The 21,423-nt window shown below is 47.0% G+C and overlaps 1 protein-coding gene across 1 annotated transcript in view; it reads right to left on the bottom strand.

Moving 5' to 3' along the window:
• The window catches only part of CCDC126 (coiled-coil domain containing 126), a 106,098-nt gene extending 85,344 nt beyond the window's left edge, over positions 1-20,754 (bottom strand). Inside the window, exon 1 of the mRNA XM_086941759.1 lies at positions 20,657-20,754. The gene's annotated coding sequence lies outside the window, so the exon portion shown is untranslated. The remainder of the gene's footprint in view (positions 1-20,656) is intronic.
• Between the last annotated feature and the right edge of the window lie 669 nt (positions 20,755-21,423).

Genomic DNA, 21,423 nt, shown 5'->3' on the forward strand with positions numbered 1-21,423 from the left:
GCAGATCAGGAGGACCCTATGGGTATCAATAATATTAATAATGTGGAAAAACAAACCCAGCTAGTAAATGTTGCTCCCGGGGAGGGTCAGGAAGCTATAACCAATATAATACCAGGTAAGGCTGCAGGACCGGACAGACTGCCGGGTGATTTATTCCTACATGATCCTAAACTATGGTCGGACCTCATTGCACGCTTAATGAATCTTGTAATGCTAGGACATCTGGTCCCAGATTCCTGGAAAGGTGCTGAGGTCGTTACCATCTATAAACAAGCACTGGCGTTGCCAATAGGTTTCGCATTTGGAAAGTTGGAGCTATTGGTTTTGTAAATGACATTTTATATTTATATATTGTTATTGACAATGCCAATAACGATATATAAATATAAAATGTCATTTACAAAACCAATAGCTCCAACTTTCCAAATGCGAAACCTATTGGCAACGGCAGTGCTACAGAAAGTAGCAAGACAAATACAGGCAGCAGCAGGGTGCACACAGACAGCAGCAGAGGACATAAAGACAGTAACACAACAAAAGAAAGGTAGCAGCAGGACTCACAGAGACAGCAACACAACAACTACATTCAGCAGGGCACATAAAGTCAGCAACAGCGAACATACAAACAAAAAATATAGACAGCTGCAGGGAACAAACAGAGTAGCACAGCAAAAATATGTGGCAGCAAGGCAAATGCAGACAACATTAGGGCACATACAGAGAGCAACACAACAGATTCAGATAGCAGCTAGACACATACAGACAGGTGTCATGCACACACAAAGAACAACATAACAAATACAGGCAACAGCAGGGCACATGCAGACACCAGCAGGACACAGAGATAGCAACACAACAAATATACATAGCAGCAGGTCACACACAGAGAGCAATACAACAAATACAGGCAACTCATACACAGAGAGTAACACAACAAATACATTTATCAGCACGTCGCACGCAGAGAGCAACACAGCAAATACAGACAGCAGCAAGGCACATACAGACAGCTGCAGGGCACACACAGAGAGCAACACAACAAATAGCGGCAGTAGGGAACAAACAGACAGCTGCACAGCTAAGGCCTAGGAGTCCCGGTATCCGAATGACCGAGGTATGTACTGTTAGAAAACAAATGATATGGACTGCAACACAACATGCAGCAGCACAGAGAGCAGTGCGGTGCAGCCCATAGTAGGTGGCAGAATTCTTACCTTTTTACAATCACACTCAGCTACGGTGACATACACCACAGAGCTTATAACAGTGCTGCTACCTAGTTACAGCCAACACCACGACCTGATACTACGGGCTGCCCCCTAAAACTGGTGCTGTCTCCTGAGCCGCCTCTGGAAGCGGCGCTGGTGCATCCTGCAGAGGAGTGTGCGCCTCATGCAGTGATTGGTGCGAGCACCTATGCTGGTCCTGTGCCTCCCGCTGTGGTAGCGCGTGCATGCCCCCGGAAGAGTGATGCTCAGCTTTATGGCATTTGCCTATGTACTCTACCAATCCCCAACCTAGAAACACAGTTGCCACTTTACCTTTTCCAATGAGCTTCCATGCTGGCAATGGCCAGGCAAAACCTTTTTGAACAAACAAACATTTAACTTTGGGTTGTTCCATGCTTTTTCCATAGGCACCTCGATGTGTTTCCCTTTCCGCTCTTAACCCTAAATATACAACAATGAAAGGCGGATATCCTGGGAGATTTTCCACTATCGTAAGTGCAAATATAAAAGATCACTCATTCCAATGTTTTGAATTGCAATATAAAATTTAAAAGATGTGGCCTAATGGCTTGAGCATGACCTCAAAGCTGGGGAACCGTGTCTGCGTTTCAGCAGGGACGCTGAACGTCCTGTGATTCTGGGCAAATCACGTATCTCCCTATGTCTAACTAAATGAATGAGTCTGTCTGTAACGCGACTGGTGCTCATGTGAAGCGCTCGGATACCTTAGAGTTTGTGCTATATAAAACTCCCCAAAAATAAAATCCTTTTGCTCATATAAAGTTAAACTCAGGGTGAGTGAGCTGTGCGATTCTGAAGCCACAGCATTTTTTACATGATTATGTAGTTAGCACCTTACCGCATAACTGATAATCTCAAGCATAATTTCCAGATTTACACACAAAAAAATTCTAACTCAACAAATAGTATGGCACATGGTACAGTGCAGTGGCAGACTCTTTTGTATGTCTTAGTTGGTCACCTTGCAGTAAAGGATTGTTGTATTCAGGTATTAAACTACTTTTGCTCAGTCTATACATGTGCTAAAATGACAAAACAGTGAAATAATACTGCCACAGTATGTCATTAGACCCAACCACCAACACCAAGAACGCCTTCAAAAACGCCACTCGCATACACCACCAACTAATCCGAAAGGCCAAGAAAACCGCCTTCAAGGATCGACTAGATAACAACGCCCACAACAGCAAGGAACTTTTCAACATCGTCAAGGAATTTACCAATCCCTCGGCCAACTCCAACGACATCACCCCCTCTCAAGCCCTCTGCGACTCCCTAGCTTCATTCTTCCACAACAAAATCGCAGACATCCACAACAGCTTCGACAACCAACCCGGAGACCAACCCACCCAACCATTTGCTGAACATTCACCCCCCTTGAACATCCTTAACGACTGGAGCCCAATCTCCAATGAGGACACCATCCGCCTGATGAACTCCATCCACTCAGGATCCCCCACAGACCCATGCCCTCACCACATCTTCAACAAAGCAGACTCCATCATAGCACCGCACCTCCGAGACGTCATCAACTGCTCCTTCAACTCCGCCACCTTCCCGGAAAGCTGGAAACACGCTGAACTCAGCGCCCTTCTGAAAAAACCCACAGTGGACCCCACCGAACTCAAAAATTACCGCCCCATCTCGCTCCTTCCATTCCCAGCCAAAGTCATCGAGAAAGCTGTCAACAACCAGCTCGCCACCTTCCTCGAAGCCAACAAATCCCTCGACTCCTCACAGTCCGGCTTCCGAGCAAAACACAGCACTGAGACCGCCCTCATCGCAGCAACAGACGACATTCGAACGCTACTGGACAATGGAGACACAGTCGCCCTCATCCTCCTCGACCTCTCCGCAGCCTTCGACACAGTCTGCCATAGCACCCTTCTACAGCGCCTCAGAAACATCGGAATCCAAGGAAAAGCACTTGAATGGATCACCTCGTTCCTCACCGGAAGAACCCAGAGAGTCCGCCTTCCACCATTCAAGTCAGAGGCCACTGAAGTCATCTGCGGTGTACCACAAGGATCTTCACTCAGCCCCACCCTCTTCAACGTATACATGAGCCCCCTCGCGGCCATCGCCCGCCAACACAACCTCAACATCATCTCCTACGCGGATGACACTCAACTGATCCTATCACTCACCAATGACCCTAGCACCGCCAAAAATAACCTACACGAAGGAATGAAAGAAGTTGCCGAATGGATGAAACACAGCCGTCTGAAACTGAACTCAGATAAAACAGAAGTCCTCATCTTAGGTACATCCCCCTCCGCATGGGACGACTCTTGGTGGCCAGAAGCCCTTGGAAAAGCACCCATCCCGACAGACCACGCACGGAACCTAGGCGTCATCCTGGATTCCTCACTCTCAATGAACAGACAAGTCAACGCCGTCTCCTCATCCTGCTTCAACATTCTGCGCATGCTCAAAAAAACATTTCGCTGGATCCCCACCGAAACTAGGAAAACGGTCACCCACGCTCTGGTCACGAGCCGACTGGACTACGGAAACACCCTCTACGCAGGTACCACCGCTAAACTCCAGAAAAAACTCCAACGAATCCAAAACGCCTCAGCCAGGATCATATTACACATCCCGCGTAAAGAACACATATCTGGCCACCTGAAAAACCTCCACTGGCTTCCCGTCAATAAGAGGATCACTTTCCGGCTCCTAACCCACGCACACAAAGCACTCTACGAAATCGGACCAGAATGCCTCAACACACGACTGTCCTTCTACACCCCCTCCCGCCAACTACGATCTTCCAACCAAGCCCTCGCCACTGTATCTCGCATCAACAAAACCACCATGGGAGGTAGATCCTTCTCCTACCTGGCAGCTAAAACATGGAACTCACTTCCCACTTACCTTCGCCTTACCCAGAACCACCTAGCATTCAGAAAGCAACTTAAAACGTGGATATTTGACAAGTAATCCCCCACCCCTCCCTAAGCGCCTTGGGACCCTCTGGGTATGTAGTGCGCTATATAAATTCTCTGACTTGACTTGACTCATTTCCACATCCTGCCCCCAAGCCTGGGTTCACTAAGGAGCGCAAAAATATTTAGTAAACAAGCTTCCAGAGCGGAAAGTGGCTGCCCTACACATGGCCATTCTATCGATACACAGGGGAATTACACAACTGGAACTTACGTCAATAACTAAATTGAACATTCCAGTCAGGTGGTACAAATACAAGAGTACTGTGAGAAGTCAGAAAATGGCAGAGAGCACAGAAAAGTGAGAGATAGAAGTGAACGTGGGTGGAGAGGGAGAACAGAAAGGACAGAAGACTGTGGGTAGACAGGGTGGAAGCAATATAGGAGCACAGCAGGTTTATATTTAGTTGCTTCTAATTTTAGAACTTGTGCCATTTGTTGCCTGTTGGGCTTTGCGACAGACCGATAACAGCCTTTTTACTTTTATCACTGCAGAAGTGTTTCCAAATAGTAATTTGCATACCTTCTGCAAATAATAAGTAATAATAAGTTATATAAGTAATTAAAAACTGATCTCACACGTCTTTGTATTACCAACTGGAATTATGTAATTAATTGATTAGGATTAAGTGATTCATCCAGAATCCCAGGATGATTGAGCCTCCCACCAGACTTGAACCTGCTTCCCCAGCTTCAGAGTCGGCGGCCCTAGCTGTTAAGCCACACCCTGCATGTAGATATGGCCCGTACAATATGAGAAGTTAGCCAATGCTCCTCTTTTGCACAGAATAGTCGGATAAACAATGTGCTTGGTCACGGCATGGCACATCGTTTTTAAGAAATTGTCTCACCACAGCTATATAATTGAGCACTGAGTGCAGCGTGTAATTGCAGCTATGTCAACAGAAGCATGTTTTTTGTGTAAACAAGCAACATGAGGCAATGGTGGTGGAGGGCAATGGTGGTGGAGGGCACTGCATGGAGTAGGGCACTGCACATAGTGCAGCACGTAGCTGCATTTCTGTTGAGAAAAGCATGTAAAAAATACAATATGCGAGAAGAGGACAGCACGGAGTGCTGTGAATGGCGGCGGGTCGAAAAAAATGCTTTTCTGGACATACATGCAGCTACGCGCTGCACTTCGTGATGTGCCTTAAAGCACGAATTGCAGCGTGTAGCTGCATGTATGTTGAGAAAAGCATTTTTTTTTAAACAGCAACATGAGGTAATCCCTGGGGGGGTGAGCCCCGCACAGAGTAGGGCACCGCACGGAGTGCATCGTGTAGCAATAAGTAATAATAAGTTATATAAGTAATTAAAAACTGATCTCACACGTCTTTGTATTACCAACTGGAATTATGTAATTAATTGATTAGGATTATGATTGAGCCTCCCACCAGACTTGAACCCGCTTCCCCAGCTTCAGAGTCGGCGGCCCTAGCTGTTAAGCCACACCCTGCATGTAGATATGGCCCGTACAATATGAGAAGTTAGCCAATATAACAGTGCTCCTCTTTTGCACAGAATAGTCGGATAAACAATGTGCTTGGTCACGGCATGGCACATCGTTTTTAAGAAATTGTCTCACCACAGCTATATAATTGAGCACTGAGTGCAGCGTGTAATTGCAGCTATGTCAACAGAAGCATGTTTTTTGTGTAAACAAGCAACATGAGGCAATGGTGGTGGAGGGCACTGCATGGAGTAGGGAACTGCACATAGTGCAGCACGTAGCTGCATTTCTGTTGAGAAAAGCATGTAAAAAATACAATATGACGAGATGTGCGAGAAGAGGACAGCACGGAGTGCTGTGAATGGCGGCGGGTCGAAAAAAATGCTTTTCTGGACATACATGCAGCTACGCGGTGCACTTCGTGATGTGCCTTACAGCACGAATTGCAGCGTGTAGCTGCATGTATGTTGAGAAAAGCATTTTTTTTTAAACAGCAACATGAGGTAATCCCTGGGGGAGGGAGCCCCGCACGGAGTAGGGCACCGCACGGAGTGCATCGTGTAGCTCCAGCTATGTAGATAGAAGCATTTAAACATAAAAACAAGCAGTGACGGGCGGAAGGTGGCGGTTGGACGTCACAGTAGAGGGAGAGACGAGCACAGCACGGAGTAAGGCATAGCACGAAGTGCAGAGCGTAGCAGCATGTATGTTGAGAAAAGCATTTTTTTTTTAAAACAGCAACATGAAGTAATACCTTGGGGAGGGCCCCGCACGGAGTAGGCCACCACAGGGAGTGCAGCGTGTAGCTGCATGCATGTTGATAGAAGCATTGAACCAGGTGTGGTCTGTGGTGGTGCTACATAATGGGTGTATTCTTCTGGGACGCTATGCGTGCAGGCCAATCGGGTACTGGTTGTGGGTAACAACATATGGGTCTGGTGTGCGATTACACCACACTGAGTGTGCAGTCTGCGGCTAAGCGGCTAGTATGATCTTAAAAAGTAGTTTTGACCTTTGTGTGGGGTGTTCCCTAGTGGGTAGTTATTGGAAGTTCCCCATTCTGGGTGTGGTCTGCTGGGGGCGGGGGCGGCATACTTATATTGCTGTGCCAGGACAGATCCCTCAGTTGGTAAAATTTCCGCGAGCACTGTGCGCGGCAATCTTAGTGCGTGTTTTTGAAATGCCATGCTGTATATGGTGAAGGCATGAGTGCGGTACTGGGGATGCCGGAGACACTAGGCTGGCCTGCTCTAGGAAATGTCTGCTTGTGCTCTGAGGGGTGCGAGAGGTGGGGCCGTTCCACTGCATAATACACAATCACTTAAAGCCGCACCACCTGAGACTGCCCGCGCATAAACAGAGGCGGCCAGTAGACCCACCTTCATGAAGAGCTCGATGTGTACGTCTTTGTCCTCCTCGCGCAGCCCATTATACAATAATGCGAAAAACTTCATCTCCACAGCGAAGTAGAGCTACGGAAAAGCCGAAAACAGGAAGTGAATTGCTTGATATAATCTTCACGACTTAATGAGCCGGATGGGGGCGGGAGAGCCTGTTGGGTGGGCGGGAATGCGTGAGGGGAGGCAGGCGGATTAGGAGGGAAGCCTGATGGGGGCGGGGAGAGCCTGGGGCGGGAATGCAAGCGAGGGGAGGCAGGCAGATTAGGAGGGAAGCTGATGGGGGCGGGAGAGCCTGGTGGGGGGGCGTGAATGCGCGAGGGGAGGCAGGCGGATTAGGAGGGAAGCCTGATGGGGGCAGGAGAGCCTGGTGGGGGGGCGTGAATGCGAACGAGGGGAGGCAGGCGGATTAGGGAGATGCTCGTGCTTGTGTGGTCACGTGACCCGCTTTTGTGGTCACGTGACCTCACATGCACTGTGTAGAAACCGCAGTGGTTTCACTACTCGATCAAGCCCTTGAATTTTCGCCTATTCCATTCGCAAGCGAATGGTAATAGGCGAAATCTAAAAAGGTAACAAAGAGGACCCTGCCAACTACAGACCAAAAAGTTTAATTGATACAATGCAGAAGGTAGTCGGCAGGGTCATAGTTAATAGAATGGAGACATGGCTCTACGACTGTAATATTCTATCCCATTTCCAGGCGGGTTTTAGGAAAAATGTAGGCACGATGGACCAGGTTTTCCGATTTTGTGCAATATATTGGAAATCTGTGACCATCGCAAAGGGTAGTCTATATCTGGCCTTCATCGATCTAAAAACAGCATTCAATGTAATTCCCCGTGCCAAACTCTGGAAAGTCCTGTTGGCTATGGGATTTACGTGTTACCTTTTGCAGCTTGTTGTAAGGCTCCATGAAGACACTTATGCTAGAATCCGTTGGGGTAGTCAGGGTCAACTTAAAAAGAGGGTGCCAGTCAGCAGAGGGGTTCGTCAGGGCTGTGTTATGGCTCCGACATTGTTCTCCCTCTTTATTAATGGGGTGGTAGACCATTTGAGGGAGGACTCTGCGGATGCCCCAGTCCTGACAGGAGAAAAAACACAGACCCTCCTCTTTGCTGACGACACCCTCCTGATGTCGAAAACCCCATCAGGTTTACAGAAACTTCTTGATCGGTTTAGTGTGTTCTGTGACGAGCAAGGGCTAACAATTAATACTCTTAAAACAAAGCTGATGGTGTTAGCTAAAAGAAAGGTTAGGAAACCAAATATTACCCTGAATGGGTCTGTTTTGGAAATAGTTGAAGAATTCGATTATTTGGGAGTCAGACTATGTAATAATATGAAATGGGATCCTCATTTAGCAAAAATGCTCCTGAACCTCAAAAGGGTTTCCGGAGCAATATTGAGGAATCAGCGTTTATCAATTAGCAGACCGATACGCCCAGTCCTCACAGCTTATGAAGGGAAGGCACTGGCTGCAGCAGTCTATGGCTCTGAACTGTGGGGAGGAGAAAATACAATGGACCTGGTAAAAGCTGAGAATAAGTTTGAAAGAGACTTAGTCTCACTCCCTAGTTCAACCCCCTTTAGACCCTTGTATGCCGATTTGGGTAAGAGATCAATTGGGGATATAGTACGCCTTCGCCCCTTGCTGTTTTAGGAGCGTCTAAGAAGAACACCCGATCTGGCTAAATATGCCTTGGTGTTAGACGAACTAATCACTCTGAATGTCTCCAATAAAATATAATGGCTTAAACTGAAACAGTTGGTGATGAATCTAGGAATGAAAGAATTCTGGGCTTCACAATTACCACCTCATAAACAAATTGTCAAAAAAAATCTATTGGGAGTGGGTAGAGGCCGAGGAATTAAAAAGTACAAAGCACGGTTCATTGACCAACCAATTTCTGGAGTTCAAAACAACCAGGAAATTAGAGCCGCTTTTGGATTATATCCAAGTCCCTAGAGACAGATCACTCTTTCTCCAAATGAGATATGGAATCCTACCATTGAAAAAGTTTACAGCAGGATGGAAAGGTGTGAGCAATTATGATGTCAACTGCCCAGGCTGTTCATGTAAGATGGAGACCTTCCCACATTTTTTGTTTGCTTGCATGGCCTACAAGTTACCTCGAGCTAGGTGGTTAAAACCTGTGTGTAGAGAGATGGGTGTTAGAGATTTTAGGATCGCATTACGTATTATACTAACCGGCACATCCTCTACGTTTATAGTTTGTGGAATTGCCAAGTATATCTCTAATGCTTGGTTTATAAGATCTAGGTTGCTAGACTCCTAAAAGTAGAAATTTTAATCTCCTCTCAAATGATTTCTTTTGCTGAAAATTTATTCTAGACTCTTTTAACCATTTATATGTAAAAAGTGTCTTTTTATTAACTGATTTTAGATAATTTGTAATAGTGATACTTTTTATATATTGATTGTATAATTAATGTATGTTTTGCACTTTTATGATATATGAAATATCGAATAAAGTATTACAACAAGTATCTCCAAATAGAGTTGAAAGAGATGTGGGCAAAAAAGAGTGCCGCATGTTGCTTAAAGAATTCTGGGGGGGGGAGACCGTTTGGTCCGGGAGCTTTCCCAGTCATCAGCTGGCTTATGGCCAGCATGACATCCTCCTTCGTGATCGCATTGTCCAGGGACAGGCTATCCTCATCATCTAATCTGGGGAGCTGTATCGTCTGTAAATAGGCTTGTATGCGAGTTGAATCAGCTAGAGGTTGTGCTGCATAGAAGGCCTCGTAATAATCTGCAAAGGCGTTCGCTATCGCAACTTAAGTATTATGTACCCGCCCTTTCTCATCCTTTATCTGCGTCACCCACTTGCTGTCCAACTCTTTCCTGCTAAGCTAGGCGAGCAATTTACCCGTCTTATCGCCTGTGTCATACAGTCTTCTATGTAGTGCCTGTATAGAGTGTTGTGCGTCCTTCCTAGCCAATGCAAGATACTCCTGCCTGAGAAGCTGCATCTGTCGCACTAGAGATGGGTCTTCTCCCCCCGAAGCTTCCTTTTCTAACTGCCGGAGTCTGGATTCAATGTCAGTTACCTCCACGACATCTTTTCGGCGTTTGTGGGCAATGATGTTTTGCACCTGATCCCGAAGTACAGGTTTAGGTGCCTCCCAGAGCGTAACCGCCGAATCTACCGTACCAACATTTTCTTTAAAATAAAGTTCAGTGTCTGTATGGAGTTCCTGTGCAATCTGTGGGTCTTACAGGTCCCACGCGTTAAGCCTCCAGTCCCCATTTCTGTCGTGTGCACGGGTACCCACAGTGAGTCGCAGAGGAGAGTGGTCTGAAAGACGTCTGGCCAGGAGTTCAACCTCGTACCCCTCCCTCAGAAATATACGTCTATTCTAGAGAATACTGCATGTGCCCCGGAATAAAATGAGTAAACCTTGACGTATGGGTGTCACCTACGCCATAAATCTGTCAGCTCTAGAGTGTCTGCGAAGCGTCGCAACGGGGTCTCTCCAGGGTCTATTGACTGGATGGATGTGTGGTCAGCCGCCAAATCCATCACGTCATGGAAGTCGCCCCCAATAATATGTATGTCAGAAACAGCCTCCAGCAAGACAGCAGCAAGTTTGTCTAGTGTTTGGCGTTGAGGTTTGGGCGGCGCATAGACACTAACAAACGTAACATGACGTCTGTTCCACATATCCCGGACCGCAACATAAGTAGCATTGGGATCTATCCAGGTGCATTCCAGGTGGAACTTTTCCTAAGTAGGATTGCCACACCCCGTGCTCCGGTGGAGAACCCTGCATGAGCCAATGTTTTGTACGCACCCCTACCCAGGAAACCACATTTGGTCCCTTTCAGGTGAGTCTCCTGTAGGAGGATATCATCTGGTTTCAGTCTCTTAAAGTAGGCAGCCACCAATCCCCTCTTAATCTTGTTCCCCATTCCATTCCCCTTCCAGGAAAGGACGGAGTATTGTCCCATGTTAGGTGTGGCCATCAGTATGATAAGAACATGGCAGTCTGCCGTCAAACCCCGCACCCCTCCTCCTCCACGGCTCCCTGCGATGGTCGCAAATGTCTACTGGAGTGCCCGTGTGCCATGTCGTATCAACAAACCCCCAACTTCTCACAACCCCTCCCCCCTCCCAAACATCCCCCAACATCCATCCGACTAACCAAAGGGTCAACTGGACCAAATGTGTTGTGATCGTACTGGCAAGGTCTGTCGCCCACCCCCTCCACCCCATAACTCAACTTGTGTTCAGCCCCCCAATCTGTGTACACAAACTAACAAATCCTCACTGCGTAGCCTCGGTGATCAAACCCAAAGCCCACAGCCCCAGGGCCCATCAAGGCAAAGAAGAGAGGGAGTGGGAGAACAAAACATCATAGAAAATAAAAAAAGGATAAAACACAATAATCAACAAATACCACTTCCAGAAAGAGAAAAGGAGGAGAAGAACGGGAAAATAGAAAAAGGAGGAGGGAGGAGAGGGTGGAGGAAAGAAATAGACCAGAGAAAATCAAGGAAAATCAACCAGGGGGGGGGGGGGAAGGGGGGGGAGAGATATAGGGAGACCACAAGAGGGGAAAAGAAACCAGAAAACCAAATATAGAAAAAGTCTGGGAGAAGTATTTGGGGCGGCATGTAGAGCAAGGTCCAAGTCCAGGTCGCCTGGAGCTCCTACAGGCCAATCTCTATTCTGTCGCATCATTGGCCACGGACGGTGTCTGTGTGTTCAGAGTCGTTTCACCCCCATAGATTCTATCATCGTAATATTTAGCAGTAAAGGATGTTCGCCGTCAGAAACTGTGGTGAGGTCTTGATCTGTGCCGTCTACCAAGCATTGAACAACAAGATCTGCGGGTGGTGACTGGCTCACGGCAGTGCCTCGCCTCATGTTGCCGTCAGGACGCGGTGTCCCTGTCTCTGTCAACCTTCCGCTCCGATACAGCATCGATCTGAGCGCCATGTTGGGTGTCGCATTCTTTTTCTTCTGGGTCCGCATCGATCTGAGCGCCATGTTGGGTGTCGCATTCTTTTTCTTCCGGGTCCGCTTGCATGGTCCAAGGGCTGCGGCAGTCTACGACAGTGTTCCCCTGTGTCGTTGCGTCTCTTCAGGGGGTACTCTGGGCAGGGGACGTTCCTCTCGCCAGTGCCAGGCCTCTTCCGGGGTGTAGAAAAAGAAAGTTTTGTTCTGAAAGATTATTTTAAGTTTAGCCGGGAAGAGGAGCATATATTGGATCTGCAGTTGGCGCAGCTTCACCTTAACAGAATCAAACGTCTTCCGCTGCTTCTGGACCTCCCTAGAGTAGTCTGGGAATACCAGGATACGTGCATTGTCCACTCAAACTTCACCTTTTTGTCGGAACAGTCGGAGAACAGTGTCTATCTTGGTAGTTGAGGAACCGAGCAATCAAGGGACGGGGAGGTGGCCCAGGAAGAGGTCTTGCTCCAGGGATTCTGTGTGCCCTCTCAATGACAAAACAGGGCAAGAAACGGGCCTCTGGGAAGGCATCGAGCAGCCACCCATGCAGGTAGGCACCCGCATCTGTCCCCTCCAATGCCTCCGGAAATCCTATGAAGCGCAGGTTGTTTCTTCGTGCCCAATTTTCTGCGTCGTCCACCCTTCACAGGACCTCTTTCAGCGTTGATTTAAGGGTGGAAATTTCCCCTTGCATAGAATGGGTCAAGTCCTCGACCTCGGAGATGCGTTGTTCCGCTTGTTGGACCTTGTCAGAGACACTGCGAAGATCTTGACGGAGCAGATTGACATCAATCTCAATTTCGTCTACCTTGCCCTCTAGCGCCTCCCTGGAAGATTGAATCACCTGAAGGAGGACTGTGTTGTCCGGCCGGTCAGTCAATGACATCCCAGCGGGACCAGAAGCCGGCAGAGGTTTCGTGAATTTGTCCAACTTTACCTGCTTCTGGGTTTTAGGGTCTTTGTCTTTCACCATTGTATGGTCAGCTCCGGACAGGACAGCCAGCCGATCCCTGCAAGACCCCAGGCGTTCCGTTATCCTATGACTTATGCAGCCCACAACTCTAGGTCGGCGCAGCTCGGACGATCCGGGGCGCACGTCGCACTCTTGTCGGGCTCCGTATCCTTGGTGTATGGGGGGTGGACTAAGCAGCCTGCCAATCGTCTCACCAACCGATTAACCCCTAACTCCCCCAGCTCCAGTTCACACAGGTCCTCGGGCCCCTGCCCACTATGGCGAGCGGCAAAGATAGCGTTCTCCAATGGTCCACACTTTGTGTCTACAGCGGGGCGGGTCACACACTGGGAGGCGGGCTGCCAAGGATCTCATCCAGTCTAGCCTGAGTAGCATGCCCGTCACCCTCGCCGCACCTCCCGCAACACGCGGTCCGCCTCCCTGTGCCACTCCTGTGTGTCTGTGCGAGGACACCTCCCGCCCTCTGCACCAATCTATGGGTGGGGTCCCTGCAATTGGTGGCCTCCGCAGCGCGCGGGGTCCGGCAGGAGTCCCAGGCAGGTCACCAGCATCGCCACATAGTCTCACCTGCTCTGCTGGCCTTCGTCACCACTCTGCCACCGCAAGCTAGTGGCAATAGGTGTGAGGCAAATGGGGTAGGCCGCCTGGTCCCTCCACACAGTGTTGCCGTCGCCCCCAGGAGCTTTATTTAGCTGGGAGATGTGAGGAAGGAGTACCCCCCCCGCACCCAGGCGCCGCTTTGCACTCTCCTGGGGACCCCCTCTCCTCCGGGGGCGAGGGCCGTGCAGGCAGTGTCTCCAGCCTGCAGCGACACGCTCCCGCCTCTCCTCCAAACAGGGCCAGCAATGTCCCGGGGCGATGTAATCGTCCTTACTGCCTCACTCCGTGTCTGTGAGCGGGGGAAGGAGGAGAAATTCGGCACCCCACCTGGCTGCCCGCAACGACCTTCGTAGGCCCGCCTCCGGTACCGCTGGTCCACCGGGTGCAAACCGCCACCATGCGGCGAGGCGTCCACGGTCTCCGGGGCAGATTCGATGTCCCTGCTCTCCTGCCTCTTCCACTGTCCCGCACCGCAGCCGCTGACAACACAGGCACCCTCTAGCTCGGACGCCGTTGTGACCAGTTTGCCAGGCAGGGAATTGCGGTTGCGTCTCGGCCGCCATTTTGTTTAACCCTCGGCTCCACAAACTTTTGCCCGTTACTGGCGTTGGAAGGACTTGCACACCTCGCAGTGGACACCGAAGCCGGCAGCCTAGGCTCAGACACGCTGTCCATGGTTTGCAGGTGTAAATTGCAGCGCTGTGACCAGATTAGCGCAGAATCAGTAACCGGCCAGCAGAGCTCCGATCAGACATGTCTAGTCCACTATGCTCCTGGCCATGCCCCCCTATTTATGTGTTTTTAAGAGTTCATTTCTAATTAGTTATTGTTATAATTAAATATAATTGCAGTTAAGAGCCTTTGCAATTCTACATGGATGCAATTCAGCAAGATTAAATTGTCAGCACAAATTAGAGATACTTCTCCGTCCCCCACCTAATTTATAAGGAAAGCACGTTGTCTTTTTGTTTAATCTCTATCCTTGTTATCTTAAAATCAACAACGTGCAAATATTCAGCCTTTTTAGGACTGTTTATTGTGAGAATCGTCTGAGAGAGCTAGCCTTCAATAAAACTCTAACCAAAATAAGAGTGCAAAAATACATATTTAAGCATAGTGGATTAAGTTCAAGCTTCAGGCTAAATAATACAGTCCAAATATAATATAGTCCAAAGCTTAAACTTGCCAATCATGTAACTTTAGTTCAGAAAACAGCATTAAATATTTGCAGATTTTTTAAGACAGGCCTTAGATGATGATAGAAGTGGCAGCAAGGTTACCAGTTGTTCCACACTTCGCTCTAAACCCTGCTTTACCATTTAGTAAAATATTGTTCGGAAACACAATTTGTCTTAAATACTTATCAAGTAATTTCCTCAAGTGTCTAACAAAATAATTATGTGATAAATATTAGTATTTTCTATTACATTTTGTATAAATGGAAACTAAACGGCTGCCACATTAAGAACCATAAATTAACTTGGTAGTAGGACACTGCGAAAGTCTGGGAAGAGTACCATAGCATGTTTCGGGCTATCAATTTTAAAGATCGTGTTAGGATCAGGAAGTCTCTTGTAGATGAAACTTTTTTCCCCTTCGTCAAGAGTTGTAATAAAGCTACTGGCGTTCAAAAAAATTTACACATAGGTCATCACAATTTTTCTTGCCATAAAGACCATTTAAATAAGACTAAGTCAAAATAATTAAACAGTAACATTTTGATCAAAATAGTTTTAAAAAATCAGATACCGAGGACACAAAGAGGAGTGGGAGTTGGGTTGTTAAACTGCAAAGAATTGCAGTTGGTGGGGCTAAACTGTAGCACAGAATAGATTATATTAATGAAGACATGCATTCCGCTAGGATAATTACATTTCTACAAGTAATCATCGTTGTGATTTAATACACATTTATCACTGGATAATAGAAATAGAACTACAAGTTCCAGAATGGGTAATGCCGTGGATCTGAGAGCCTAAGCTAGCTGGATAAGTCACCTCGGACTTGAGGTAATATGAGAAGATGAGCCGACCTTCAAACCTCCCAAAAATGTTAGAATTAAAGGAAAGCTTGTTAAAGAAATGATCAGATCCCTGAAGGTATCCTGATCTGAAGGACACAAATCACAGAAACTGCCCTCCACATATTAAAAATAAATAAATAAACCATAGTCCACACCACAAGCAGAACGGGATCACTTGTGCTCATACATGCAAATAGATGCAGTCTGGGTTGACTATATTGTGAAAGTAAGCGATATAGCTCTCTTCCTTTCTGCTCAATCTTGTGACGAGAATGAACCCCATCTGGAATCATTTTCCATTGCCACAAATGCCTCAGCTCAACAAGCCAAATGTTTCCAGTTAGACTGGTCAGCCTTAGGGTGGTCTTTCCCCACAAGTTTTGCCTGCCTCCTCCAATTTTTGCTGCTCTTATTTTTGCTGGCTTTAAGGCTGTGCACTATTTACCACCACTAACCAGTGCTAATGTGCATGTGCTCACACCTTAAAACAAGTTAATATTGTCATATTTAATTTACTTATAAGTCCCTGGTAAAGTGTTACTACATGTACCCAGGGCATATAAATTAAATGCTACTATTGGGCCAGCAGCACTGATTGTACCATCCACTCGGGTAGCCCTTTAAACATGTCTCAGTCTTCTCATTGACGCATGCATGTGCAGTTTAAAGCGGTCATTTCGACCTGGCATAATACAATTTTTGCTCAGCCACACTTTCCTTTTAAATACATATGTCACCCCTAGAGTATGCCCTGAACAGCCTAGAGGGCAGGGTGCAATGTATTTAAAAAGTAGGACAAGTAATTTCAAGTTTGACATGTCCTAGTAGTGACAAACTCTTATATTTGTTTTTCTTTAGTGCAAGGCTTACCTCTCCCATAGGCTAAAGTTGGAGTTGTTACCTTATTACCTCTAATAAGTGATAACTTCCAAATGGGGGCAGGTAACCAGTTCATGGTTGCCGTCTTTGGAACTCTAACAAAACATCCTCTCTCATGGTGAAGTCGGATTTTAAATTACAATTTTGAAAATGCCACTTTAAGAAAATTTGTATTTTCATGCCTCAGCTATTTAGTGCATGCAGCCTGTTCCTGGGTCCCATGCCTAAGTATCCCTCCTAGACAGCCACACACAATAGGGAGCTTAAGTGTGTCTGCATGGGCCATCCCTGGCAGGATGGGAGAACGGAGCTTGGCACAGACCTACTTGCACTTGTATAGGCAGTGTTCCATCTCCACACAAAGGGCTGCATACCCACCTGTAGTTAGTCTGAAGCCAGGACCGGGAAGGCAGGATGCCTGGGGACTTCAAAGGGAAACCTCTAAAAGCTACTCTCACTTCAAATGTTAAACTTGGTATAAATATTGACCTCAGACACCAACTCTTAAGTACACTTCTGGATCTGTGAATACTCTGTCAGGAAAGACTGCTGTGCTGCTGAAAGGACTGCCACACTGCTATTATTAAGGACTGCTGCCTTGCTATGCTTACCTTCTGCCCTCTTGCTTGGGTGAGAAAGACTGGACTTGCATCTGTTGAACCCAGGACACCAAAGTGACTCTGAGCACTAGTTGGCTGGCCTCCTGACTAGAGTCTCAAGGACAAGGAGGCTTCAACAACCTTGAATACAGCACCTGGACTTTGCCATCTGTGAGTTTACCCTGCCAAGTGGTGTCACCCCTGGACCCCTGGAAGTGGGCCTGAAGGTGCTCTGCCAGCCCATCTGTTGATTCAGCAGAATCGATGCATCTTTTGCTCCATGGTGCAACCCTGAGTAGAACCAACGCCTCTGGTGCAAGGGTTCTCCTGACGCAAGGCCTCCACATAGATTTTGCAGACTGTATCGGAACCATCACTAGTGCAAAGCGTTTCTGAAGCAGGCCCTTGCATCACAAATTTCTTGTCGAGGGCAGCCTCGACGACAATGCAGGTTCTCGCATCGGAGCCTCACAGCTTTTCAGAACTCATGACGCATTCTCAATGCAGACTTCACATTGAGAGTGTTCACTGCCCAAATCGGAGAGCATGAGCATAGGGGTTGTGCTCCCTGGGAACAGGGACCTTGTTGGGAACTTCAGACTGCCAAATTGTGCCCACTGATAATCACCCATTCAGAGTGGATAAAAAGCGAGGACGCCCTGTGAGATCGAGCCACCTTGGAGATGATGGTCTAGACTGGAAGAGCACTGGGGTTTGACTAGATGAGAGAGGAAGTAGTGGGCCTACGACCGGAACCTGGATGCAAATCAGGATGAAGCAACCAGTAGATGCATGAAGAGAGCATACGGTAAAACGCTCATCTGCAAGAGCAAGCGTGGCTGGGGAATTTGCCCACAGTCTTTCCTTTTTTCCTGAAGTGGTGTAGGGTTATCCACTTCCCTCAATACCACAGTATTTTAGAGGACAGACCGGAACAATAGGCCTAAATACTGCATGACTCGTCTCTTTTACAGATATAAACCCATTTATTTTTTTCTCGTGGCTCATCACATGCTGAAACCATAGGCATCACGTCCTGTTGAGCCCTTGATCCACCGATGGTTGAAGGCAAGCCTCAGGGGACGCCTTGATGTCACAATGGACTTGGGGTAGAAGAGGGCAGAGGGCCCCTCTTCCCGCATGGTTTGGAGATACTGCCAGATGATCAGCTGTGGACATATTATGAGTGGTGGGAGAAAGAGACCTCACATCTGGTGCCACAACTTATAGGGCTCCAGAGTCCAAGGACAATGTACTCTCAGTAAGTTCTATTTTCCTTTTGCCCGTCAGGTATAATGTCAAAAGACAAGAGCAGGAAAAATGACAACAACTCAATAGGAAAGCTGGGAGTTTGACAGCCATTATAAATTCAACATGACCCAAAAAATAAAATTGTCACTTAATTGTCCAGTGCAGGAAAGCCCAAGGTGTTACAAATAGCGAAATAATTCAACCACACAGCAAATCGTGCAAAGCTATGAGTACTAGCCCCAGGGCAGGAGCGGAGGAGAAGAGGAAAAAGCTCATTAATAATAAACACACCCCCACGATAGAAATGGAAATGCGCAGGCAGGAAAGCTTGGTGAGAGATATACCCTGAAAGCTACTGACTGATGGGAACTTGTAACTTTCTTATGTTATCTGCAATGTGTCGTTCAATCATGTACTGTATTAATGCGATTTTCTTAATAACCAATAAAAAAATAAAAATAATAAACACACCACATTTGTTCTTTTGCTCTCTATGCCACCCCAGCCATATGCTAATCAGCCTTGACAATGCTCCTCATGAGAACAGTGCAGCCCAAACTGCCAGGCCACTGGATTCAAGCTTCCCTGGCTGATGAGGTGTGATACCACGAAACCTGTCCCACGATGCTTATTTCCGCTCCAGGCAGGACCTGGCCTGGCGGTTCTGGCTGGACTGTTTCGTGAGGAGTAAGTTCAAGGCTGATTTGCATATGGCTGGGTCCAAACTGGGGCATCATAGTGAGAAAAAGAACAATGGATTCAACCCAGATCTGTGACTGGGCGAAAGTGGTTTAAAAGTTATCCCACTCCGTCCATCATGTTGTTGTGCTTGCTATGTTCGCTTTATGTGGCCATGGGTATGCCCAGGCGTGGATCCCATGCTCACTGTGCCACTGTATTCACGCTAGTCTGGCTGATAAATGATGAGGGGAAGATACCTCGAAACCAGTCCCAGCGGTCCAGGGAGGACCAGGCCTAGCAGACCGGGCTGGACTGTTCCCATGAGGGGAAGGGTCCAAACTGGTGTGGCATAGGGGGAAGGGTCCAAACTGGGGTGGCATAGTGAGCAAAAGAGTGATGGATTCAACCCAAATCTGTGACTGGGGGTGAGTAGTTGAAAAGTTTCAGCACTCCGTCCATCGTCTTGTTGTGTTTGCTTTGCTCCTTATGAAACGCCAAATAAAAAGAATTGATTAAACAAAAAAGAAAGAAGTGGTGTTTAACTGCGATGCCATGTTCATGAGATACCTGCAGCTCTCTTTTGGGATGCTGTTAAAAGTATAAATACTGTCTTCATTTAACAAATGTTGGGACCACGAATGTACTGTAATAGTTCTGTGCAACCTAGTGCAATGCAAAACTGAAAGAAACACGAATTTTAAAGGTAATTCTGCTTGCCTTAGAAGTCCATTAAATTATTGTAATTAACGAATGAATGCAAACACAGGGTAACTTAAATGAAAATGAGAGTCAATCAGAATACATTAATTTACATTGTAGCGTATTGTAAGTGCATTTACATAGCGCTACCACTGATTACAGCAAGTTAGCTTTTTTCATCCCTGCTGTTGCAAAATTAGAAACACATTTAATGTCTTTGAAATGATGGCAGTCTAAGAAAGCGGGACTGTAACCATCATAAACACCAAATGCATTTTTGTGGAAAAATCAACATGGTACGGTTATTGCATGCACACTGTGGTGCAGATATGGTTACCAGCGCCCGAAACACCATGTATCTAGTCCTGGGCTTTACTTAAGCACACATGCGCGTTCTGTAAGTTGTGTTTTTTGATTGCTTTCAATTCTCTGAGCGGTTTAACACAAATGTCTTTAATTGCAGTACTTCATATACATGAATAGGCCAATGAGGTAACCGATTAATTGAGCTTGGGGAGAGCAACAGTGTAATGTACGGCTCGTCAATCCAAAGAGAACAAGTATGAGATAAATCGGAGGACTCAAGTACTCCATGACCAAGCAGGAATTAGTTACCCACTGGCAGGCTAAGCACCAAGTATGCCTGTGGGTTGCATTCGTGAAACGTTATTTCCCTAGTAGAATGGCTTAAGTATAAGGGCCTCATTTAGTGTTTGCGCGAGCTAGTACATTCGCAAAAAGATGGTAAATGTCCTGTGCATCTTATTTATAAAATATTGTCATCTATACATTCTAAATAGAACGGAGGGAAACATCAGACAAGCTCTGAACCAAGCGTAAGCCAGTGCTTCTCTAACTCCGATTAAGCATTCACCCATCCCAACTCCAATGTTTGCATCACTGCACCCAGCTGTTACTTACCAGGACCATCCGTGAATTCAACCTCATGTCAGTCGGCTGTAATGAACTTTAAACGGATGTTTTTGTCCCGCAACTGTTGTACTTCCGGGTCTCATAACAACCAATCTAAGGGCTGAACACTTGATGAGAGTTCAGTGGGATGTACGGTACTAGTATCGAAGATGACCTAGGATTGGTGGTAACTCCCACCGCTCCTCAAACACATCCTATGCGCTACAGGAATTCTGAAGTGGTGATTGGTTGTGGAGTCGTTTGTTTGATCCCGCCTCTTACAGTTGGCGGGTACTGTTTCTCGAGACGAGACGAGGGCAGTCTGTGACCCGTTGTAGTTAGATTGGTGTAGGCTGCTAAACTAGTGTACCGGTCTCTGTAGGGCGGAGGTTGGGGAGCAGAGTGGAGTAGAGACTCCCAGGTGAAGAGAGTAATAGTTAGAACAAACCCTGTAACGAACAGTCTTTTCGTTGCTGACAGCCAGGCAAACCCATTTGTTCTTTGTTTCTGGGCGGCAGTTGTGTAAAGCAATGTTATGTTCCCTTTGCCCTTCCTACCCTGCTTCCTTCCCTTTTACCCACGCGCTCTCCTTCCCCTGCGCGCCACGGTGATGTCACCAGCTGGAATGTTGACAGCTCGGTGTTCTTCTGTGACAGTTTACATGACAGTTGCATCTGACAGTTATTCAGTTCTTATTGCTTCTCTTGCTTAGCACACCTGCTTATGGTGTGTTGTCTTAATAACCTAATAAATAACTTATTCTTATGAACTGGTTC

This window comes from Lissotriton vulgaris, chromosome 10, assembly GCF_964263255.1.
Source record: "Lissotriton vulgaris chromosome 10, aLisVul1.2, whole genome shotgun sequence".
In the NCBI taxonomy this organism is placed as follows: Eukaryota; Metazoa; Chordata; class Amphibia; order Caudata; family Salamandridae; genus Lissotriton; species Lissotriton vulgaris.